Below are 10,335 nucleotides of genomic sequence, written 5' to 3'. Positions count from 1 at the left end.
TGGAATGATGAAAAGCCGTCACAGAGGAATTAAAACCAGCCCTGGGGAAATGCTTGGCTAGAATGCAAAAGTGATGGTGGCCAGTACCTGTGTGGGCAATGTATGCACTGAAATGACAGTGATAGACAGTTAGCACGGCCCGTGCACAGGGATTATATGCAAATTCACGAGGCGTTTTATACATTCTTAAAAGTTAGTTTTTAGATTTACTCACTTTATGTGTATGAGTGTTTTGCTTGCATGCATGTAGAGGTACCACATGTGTACCTTGTACCCTCGGATGTTAGAAGAGCGTGTCAGATCCCCTGGAACTGGAGTTAATGGACAGTTGTGAACCACCATTTAGGTGCTGGGAGTAGAACCCAGGTCCTCTGGAAGAGCACCAAGTGCTCTAAACTACTTAGCCATCTCTCCAGCTCCAAGTGTTTTATACTTTTCAGTTAAAAAATAAACTTTATAGCAGGTATGGTGGCACATGCCTTTAATCCCAACACAGGCAGATCTCTTTGAGTTCAAGGCCAGCCTGGTCTACAAATTGAGTTTAGGACAACTAGGACTGTTACACAGAGAAACTCTGTCTTGAGAAAAACAGAACAAACCAAAATAATAAATAAATAAATAAATAAATAAATAAATAAATAAATAAACTTTAGTTGGGCATAGCAGTGGGTGTTTGTATCCCAGCACCTACTAGCTAGAAGTTAGTTTGTGAGTTCAATGGATTCTATAGTGAGCCCCTGAGAGAGAGAGAGAGAGAGAGAGAGAGAGAGAGAGAGAGAGAGAGAGAGTTAGAAATTGAACTCAGAGTCTGGGGCATGCTGTGCTATGCTATCATTGAATAAACACCTCAACTTAGAGAAATCAAAATAAAAACAAATTTGCAATGCCTTGAGGCTGAGAAATAGCAGGTAAGAGGGAATACTGTTCTTGCAATGGGTCTAGGTTTGGTTCCTAGCACCCAAGTGGCAGCTCACAGCTGTTTGTAATCCCAGTTCCAGGAGATCCAAAGCCCTATTCTGGCCTCCAAGGGCACTGCACACATGTGTATACATTTAGGAAAAGCACTCATAGACATAAAATAATGATAAATCCTTTGTAAAAATGGATAATGCTTAAAATGCATGAGTTGAAAATTTATTTCCTAAATATAAATAGGCAGGATTGGATGTGCAGCTCAGTGGTAGCCTGCACAGATCCTGTGTTAAGTCACAAAAGCAATAAAAAAAAATTGTTATTTTGGCCAGGCATGGTGATACCTGCCAGTAACCATAGCACTAGGGAAGCAGAAACAGGAAGATCATTGCAAGTTCAGGACCAGCCTGATCTACATAGCAAGTCCCACCGTTGCCAAGGATACATATTGAGAACTTATCTCAAAAAACCAACCAACCACCCAACGAAGTAATAGGCTCATGCACAGAGGTTATGAGCAGATAACAGTTAGAGTGATGAGTCTTAGAACTAGAAAATGAGGATCCCTCTTAAGCACTAAGCTAGGGGGCTGGCAAGATGGCTCAGTGGGTAAAGACACTTGCTGCCGTGCCTGACAGACCTGAATTTGATCCCTAGGGTCCACAGACACATATGATGGAAGGACAGAGCTGACTCCCACATGCTGTCCTCTGACCTTCACATGTGTACTTCCTCTCATACCTGTATACATGCACACGCTCAATAAATACATGTTTAAAAAATTCAAAAGAAAGCACTCATCTGACAAGAGTTGCTTCCTGGGTGCTGATCTAGCCATCTACAGACGCCATCTAGGCCAGCAATGTCAGACATTCAAATTTAGTCATCAAACATAGTGTCTAGAAGATATTCTTACTAATGGTGAAATCTTTCTTGTTTGTATTTTATTCCATTTTTTTTGTGTGTTTTTGAGACAAGTTCTCATGTAGCCTAGGCTAGCCTCAACTCCTGCTGTAGCAGAGGATGACCTTGAACTCTGTCCACTCCCTCCTGATTCCACTCCCCAAGGGCTGGAATTGCAGATGTGCACCAACAAGTACCCATCACAGAAAGCATTCGGAAAGGAGACAAAAGCACTGGAAGTCAATTACAGGGCAAAAATGTATACTGACTGGGTAAGTGTGACTCTCATAAGGAAGTCCCACTGCAGGGGGTCATCCCTGGCAGTGGGTAGGTCCTGCAGACGGTGTAAGAAGTGGGCAGGAGAAGGAAGTGAGCCAGGTCATGGTGGTCAGGAGAATCTTGCAGCCTGACTGACTAGCAGCCAGAGTGTTTCTTTATTTATACAAAATTTAGTAAGCGGGGATACATTCATGATGTTCCAAAACATAGATCATATCATTTTTGGTTTTAGACATGTGTTTTACTTCCTTTTGCTCATCTTTTAGTCATTATTAATAAACTATGACAGAACAGAGTTATCATTTCCATCATTTCCCCTCAAGTTTTGACATCATTAATAAACAGTTATGATTCTTACTCATTAACCCCATAACCCAATTTTTGAGAATCTAGAGGCATATGACAGCCTGTGCTCAGGCTGGTTGCTTTGGTTGCTTCAAGGACACTAGACCAAAACAAAATCTTCAACCACCCTGGGCATTTTGCCATGTCTCAAGCAATGTATTATTAACTCTTAATGGTCAGAGTGCCCAGGAAAAATCCTCAGGCTAAAGCTGCTGCAGTTATTATTTAAATTCTGGCATAATACAACCAATGTTCACATTTATATCTTTATAGAATTTGTCTATATGTCTAATCCTGGCATTCTGTTGTTCTTTGGTCATATGGCATTATAGTGTCTCTGCATGAGCTAACTTCTAAGAGAGGGAGGTCCTGACACCTCATACTTTTATCACCTTTCCACTCCACACTTTGCTCATCAATATGTCTTTGTGTAGGGCAGAGGTGTATGTCACGTAATTGTCTGAGTGTACAGTGGGAAGAGGCTTGTAATCTGAACTGTGGACAACTCCTCTAGCCCACCAAATCTTGTTGACTTATTTAACTTTACTTTGTTTTGAATATCTTGTTCCTGTGTAAGTACAGGGACAGATGTTTCAAGAATGTCTTATAGCCTCATGAAGAGATTGCTGGCTTCTTTATGTGCCACAACCTTCAAGGCATAAGGAAGACCTTCAAGTATATAAGAATATCTCCCCCAAGATAATAACTAATTTTCCCAGGACTTGACCATTATATCAATTTTATCAGGGTACCCTGGGAATGCCATTGCCCCCAGACCACAGGAAGCAGTCTTGAGAACACAATGCCCACATTCCCAAGTTGTGGGGTGGGTGGATTTTGGTCATTCAATGAATTATGAATGTTTGTCATCATTTAGTGAAGATATAGGAATATAGGATAAAAAAGACAACTGTTAACCTCAAATATTTTGTATTGGTATGGATTTTTGTATATTGGTACAAATTTAAAGTTATTTTTGTTATACTATATGTATGTCTCTATTCTTGTTTAAGGCATTGTACCTATGCAGCTCATTTAAAAATGTAATGTATAATTGAGAAATGCAGGTTAGTAGTCATCTATAATAAACTTGCAATCATATTAGGTATGTTTTCAAGGTTAAACATATATTTAGATAGATAGGTGATCTTCAAATGCTTCAGAGACCTACAGAATATGGCATTTAAGATGTTTAATAACATAGGGCTTTTCATGACAGTGAGACATGTCTGCTCCTGGCAGCACCAATTTACTTCATAAAAGGATGATGGGCATCAAAGAAACTCCATATGGAGTTTGCTTTCACTGTGGCAAAGCTAGCTGTTTGAGCAAGAGACTGTCCTTGCCTTGACTACTGACAGTATACTGTCCAAACTGGACATGAAGGACAGAGGGAAGCGACTGCCAACTTGGCCAAAACAAGGTGGGACAGTCCTTCAAAATTTCTGCTTCATAGAAATTTCTGCCAGATATTCTAGGCCTGTAGGCTAAAGATGGATGCCCCAACATTGCAGAGGAAACTCGGGTGACTGTCTAGGCAGTCAGATGTCTGTCATTTCTATGGTTTTGGAAGTGGCTTGCACTGCACTTCCAGTTTATTGAAGTGATATTATACCCTTCTGGGGTCTTTGATGGAGTTGAAGAGTAGATAATTATAGTTTCAGTTTTCCTTAGTTATGATAGAAGGCAAATTAGGTGTATAAAACTTTGGACTTACCAAGATAGGAGAAATAATGGAGTATTTTTTTTTTCTGAACTTGCCAAATACAAATGGACTGGATATTGTAAATCTAATTCTTACTTGATACTTGTTTTTATTGTATATAGTTAAAACCGTCTCCTTTTTAAACAAAAAGGAGGAAATGTGAAATATTAGTTTAACTATAGAAATGCTGCAGAATAATTGTTTAACTATATAAAGATGTGCTACATTTGTTTTACCTTGCCTGCATAAGGCACCTGATTGGTCTAATTAAAAAGCTGAATGGGGCCGGGTGGTGGTGGCGAATGCCTTTAATCCCAGCACTCGGGAGGCAGAGCCAGGCGGATCTCTGTGAGTTCGAGGCCAGCCTGGGCTACCAAGTGAGTCCCAGGAAAGGCGCAAAGCTACACAGAGAAACCCTGTCTCGAAAAACCAAAAAAAAAAAAAAAAAAAAAAAAAAAAAAAGCTGAATGGATAATAGCTATGCAGTAGAGGGATAGGTGGGGCTGGTGGGCAGAGAGAATAAGTAGGAGAAGGAATCTAGGCTCCTGAGAGAATAAGGAAGAGAGAGAGACTCCAAGGGCCAGGCAGCCAGGCATTCACCAGCTAGCCAGAAATGGAGGAAGCCAGAAAGTGGGACATACAGGATGAAAGAAAGGTAAAAAGCACCAAGGCAAAACGTAGATGAAGAGAAACAGGTTAAATTAAGTTATAAGAGGTAGTGGGACAAGCCTAAATTAAGGCCGAGCATTCATAACTAATAATAAGTTTCCATGTAATGTTTTGGGGGCTGGAGTTCAAGAAAGCCTGCTGCAAATTTCAGTTGGCCCTGGTGATGTTGAGGAGGAGCTAGAAAATATGGGCTGGAGAAGGCTAGTGTGTTCTCCATTTATGTGGCTACGAGAAGCCACCATCTATGCTGGGCAAAGACTTTCCAGTGCAGCTGCCTTTGGTCACCCATGTCTTACTTAAACTCATTGGTTTCTCAAGGTGAACTTTGGTGAAATCAATATTAAAAGTATGTAAAGATAAGAAATATTTTTAGTAGAAAGAGATTTTCATGTAAGATTAAGATGGTTGTCTGTCTCCAAAATGGAAAAGTAAAATAAAAAGCTTATGCAAAATAAGCCGGGCAGAGGTGGTGCACGCCTTTTATCCCAGCCCTCGGGAGGCAGAGCCAGGCAGATCTCTGAGTTCAAGACCAGCCTGGTCCACAGAGTGAGTTCCAGAACAGGCACCAAAACTACATGGAGAAACCCAGTCTTGAAAAACATAAAAACAAAAACAAAACAAAACAAAACTTCTTATGTAAGTTACGAGGATCTGAATAAGTTATAAAGTACACAAAATATGAGACTTAGAGATTATATATACACATATATTCATATATATATATATATATATAATTTCTAAGGTCAAAGTTTAGTACACTAACATCAAACCTCTATTTAAATCAATGGATTTAAATTATCCTAATTATCAACCTACTCTTGGTAACAGTTTTTTAAGTATGGGATAAAAATGTGTATACTTAATCAAGATTTATTTAAAAATGTGTGAATTTTGCTCAAACTTTATCTAAATATTACAAAACATTTAAAAGTATGAGACTGGCCTGTGGCTAGAGTTTCCCTGCCTTGCCCACAGTCAGGGCAAATCTTTGTCACCCGCCAGTCCCACAGTCGCTCAGACCCAACCAAGTAAACACAGAGACTTATATTGCTTACAAACTGTATGGCCGTGGCAGGCTCCTTGCTAACTGTTCTTATATCTTAAATTAATCCATTCTCATAAATCTATACCTTGCCATGTGGCTGGTGGCTTACCGGCATCTTCACATGCTGCTTGTCTCTGACTCAGCCTTCCACTTCTCAGAATTCTTCTCCTCCTTGTCCCGCCTATATTTCCTCCTGCCTGCTACTGGCCAATCAGTGTTTTATTTACTAACCAATCAGAGCAACACATTTGCCATACAGAACATCCCACAGCACTGGCTTCACTCACCTTTGGGTGTTCAATGACCATACTTGGAGGTTATACCAATGTGGTCAGAGGGATTCAAAGGAAAACTACTTTCCCCTTGCCCTCCAAGGACAGCTGGGTCCCAGGGGATTGTGGTGGTGTTTCTCTCAAAATGATCTGTAAGAGTGGAGAGTATTTTGTTTTCTTGTTTGGGGAGCCGACCTGGTGTGCTCTAACCAGTGTCGGGCTACAAAGAGGAAGATCAACACCAAGGAAAAATTTCCTCCACCACTTCCAAGCAAAGCCAGGGCCCAGACTGGTAGCACTCAGAATGTGTCCTTGATTCCCTGTGGGCTGTCTGCTTTCATAAGTGGCCAAGAGGAAATAGACCATTGAACTAGTCACCCTTCCTGATGTGGGCTTCCCATCCTCTGATTTTAACCTCAAATTTCTCTGTATTTTGTCTACTTAACTCTAATAAATCAGTGGTAGGAAAACATAGAGTACATTGAGAGATAAATTGTTAGATCTGGGAATCAGCAATGGCTTGCATTGTTTAGTTCTGGGGTTACTTTGATTGGTGAGGACCAAGACCTAAAATCTTATTAGGAAATCGTAGCATGCACCCACTAATTCCTGAGAGACCTTAGTCAGTGAGGATTTCTGCTTGACCATTTCTATCTTCTGTCCTCATTATTGGGAGATAGAGGCAAGAGGATTGTGAGTTTGAGACCAACCTGGGCTGTCTATGATCTCCTGGCCCACCTTATTTATACAGCAAGAACTTGATTTAAAAAAAACAAAACCTCTTGGGAGTTCTTTCTAACTTTTTCTTGATAAATGTAGGTTCACCTGGCATGGTGATGCACACATACCTTTAATCTCAGTACTTGGGAGTGCAGAGCTAGGCAGATGTCTGTGAGTTTGAGGTCAGCCTGGCTTATGCAGTGAGTTTCAGGATAGGGATACACAAGTGAGACCCTGTCTAAAAATGAGGAGAAAAGAGGCTTGAGAGATGGCTCAGTGTTTAGGAACACTTGTCGCTTTTCCAGAGGACCCAGGTACAACTCCCAGCATCCGCATGATGGCTCACAAACATTTATAACTATAGTTCCAGGGCATCTAATGCTCTCTTTGGGCAGGTATCATGTATACACATGTTACATGGATATACATGTAGGCACAATAGATACACAGTCTTAGTCAGTATCCTTTTGCTGTGAAAAGACACCATGACCAAAGCAATTCTTACAGAAGAAGGCATTTACTGGGGGCTTGCTTACAGTTTTAGAGTTTTGGTCCATTATCATCAAGGCAAGGAACATGCATGGTGCTGGAGCAGTAACTGAGCTCCATTCTGACCAGCAGGCAGCAGGCAGAGAGAGACTAGGCCTGGCTGGCATGGGCCTTTGGAACCTCAAAGGCCACCCTCAGTGACACATTCCTCCAACAAGGCCACAGCTCCTAATTCCTCTAATCCTCTCCAACAGTTCCACTCCCTGGTGACTAAGCACTCAAATATATGAGCCTATGTAGGACATTCTTATTCAAACCACCACACTGCACTCCCTGGCCCCAATAGGCTTGTAGCCAGATCAAAATGCAAGTATCCAGTTCAACTTCAAAAAAATCTCCAGTCTATCAAGCCTGTTTAAAAGTACAAAGTTTGTTCTGAGACTCAAGGCAATCTCTCTCTCTCTCTTTTGGTTTTTCGAGACAGGGTTTCTCTGTGTAGCTTTGCTCCTTTCCTGGATCTCGCTCTGTAGATCAGGCTGGCCTCAAACTCACAAAGATCCACCTGGCTCTGCCTCCCAAGGGCTGGGATTAAAGGTGTGCGCCGCCGCCACCGCCGCCGCCGCCGCCACCCGGTTCAAGGCGATCTCATAACTGTAACCTCCTATAAAATAAAAATAAAAAACCAGACCACATACTTCCAACATACAATAGTACAGGTTTCACATTATCATTCCAAAACAGAGGAAAGGAGGCATAGTGAGGAAATACTGGACCAAAGCAAGACAAAAACCAGCAGGGCACATTCCAAATTCTACATCTCCAAGTCTGATGTCAAAGAGCCATTCAGATCTCCAACTCCTTTCAGCTTGGTTGACTGCAACACACTTCTTCTCTAGGGCTTGTTCCACTCCCTGTTAGCACCTCTCCTCAGCAGGTATCCTATCCTCTGGCATCTCCTACATCTTGGGGTTTCCACACAATCCAGGCTTCACCTTCACAGCTCCGTGCAATGGCCTCCCTGGGCCTCGGGGCAAGGACACTACTGACACACGCCAGGCCTCAGCAGCTTTCCTTGGCCATGGAGGGAGATTCCACAATCCCTTGACTGTATCCTTGACGGTAAAACTAGCCAAAGCTGCCCAGTTCTGTCGTTTGTTGGGGATAGAACTTGGCCCCGTGTTCAGTGACACTTGTATCAGCTTTCTGTCCTTGGTGGTTTCTTTTACTGCCTAAGCTTAATTCACTTTCAGAAGCAGGAAGCTTAGTTGGTTGGGGTCTTGCTCTGAGGTCACCACTCCCTTTCTTCCATTTAGTATCAGGCTTTTCATTCTTTTGAGCACTGGACATCCTTCCTGGTACATCCCTTTTTCCCTCAAGCTGTACATTTTGTAGTTCTCTTTGTCCACCTTGTTCTTTTTCATTATAGATCTGCAGATCTGCATAAGAGTGATTACTAGTAACCACATGGCAGAGTCAATATTAGGCTGTTTTGAAATCTCCATGCCAATGCCTTTAATCCAAACTCTTCAATTTAGTCTCAGGCAGATTTTTAAACAAGGGCAAAATACAGCTACATTCTTGGCCAAACTATCACAAGAATTGTCCCTAGGCCACTTACTAACATTCCTCCCCTCTGAAACTACTTGAGTTGAGCTGGGCTGACACAGTTCACATTACTCCCAGCACCATTGTTCATGCTCCTAGTAAGATGGTCCATTAAGCCTGCTTAAAGCATGCAACCACTTTGTGTGGAATATTCCTTTACACTGTGTGAATGTATGTCATTGTGATTGTTTCAATAAAGTAGCTGACTGGCCAATAGCTGGACATGATAAGGTTAGGTGGGAGAACCAGACTAAGGACACTGGGAAGAAGAAGGGCAGAGTTAGAGGAGTCACCGGCCAGACACGGAGAGGAAACAGGAGGAGCAAAATTAAGGGGAAGTAACACCTCACGGCAGAATGTAGATTAATAGAAATGGGGTAACTTAAGTTGTAAGAGTTAGTTAGCAATAAGCCTAAGCTATTGGCTTAGCATTTATAATTAATATTAAATCTCCATGTCAGTTATTTGGGAACTGGCAGGCAGGAAAAAAAAAGTTGGCCTACAGTTTTCTAGTCCCAAAGTCTTCCATATTCCTCCAAACAACAGCATGGTCAGGCCTGTCATGGCAACACCCCACTCTTAGTACTAACTTATGTCTTAGCCACTGTTCTATGGCTGTGAAGAGTTGTTTTTGCTGGCCATGACCACAGAAACTCTTATTAAAGGAAACATTTAATTAGGGCTTGCTTACAGTTTCAGAGGTTTAATCCATTACCATCATAATGAGGAACATGGCAGCATGCATGATGCTTGAGCAATGGCTAGGAGCTGTGTTCTGATACACAGGGAGGGGGCAGCAGACTGGGCATTCAAAAATATGAGCTTATGGGGGGAATTCCTATTCAAAATCCACACACACTTAAAATAAAAATAATAATTGTTAAAGATACGTTGTTTGCAATTCTCAAAGAATTAACAAAAACACATTAGACAAAGAGAACAGAAGACATGACAATGACGGAGCTGATCCTTAGCAGAGACCAACCAGACAGACACTCTGAGCCAAACTAACCAAAAGAAAGAGAGAGAAGACCTAAATTAATTGACATTAGAGATAAAGATAGGATGCCACACAAACACTAATGGAATTCAGAGGATCATTAATAAACACTTTAAAATCCTGTATTCCAAATTAGGAAATCTAGAAGAAAGGATACATTTCTAGAAACATATGACCTATCAAAGTTATAGCAGGAGGGTTATGGTGTTTTGAATAGGTATGGCCCCCACAGACTCATGTGTTTGAATGCTTGACCCATAGGGAGTAGCACTGTTAGGAGGTGTGGCCTTGTTGGAGGAAATGTGTCACTGTCAGGATGGACTTTGAGGTTTCCTATGCTCAAGCTATGCCCAGTGTGGTACACAGTTCACTTCCTGTTGCCTGAGGATCA

This window comes from Peromyscus leucopus, chromosome 7 (genome assembly GCF_004664715.2).
Source record: "Peromyscus leucopus breed LL Stock chromosome 7, UCI_PerLeu_2.1, whole genome shotgun sequence".
In the NCBI taxonomy this organism is placed as follows: domain Eukaryota; kingdom Metazoa; phylum Chordata; class Mammalia; order Rodentia; family Cricetidae; genus Peromyscus; species Peromyscus leucopus.
Note: the sequence above shows the minus strand (reverse complement) of the source record.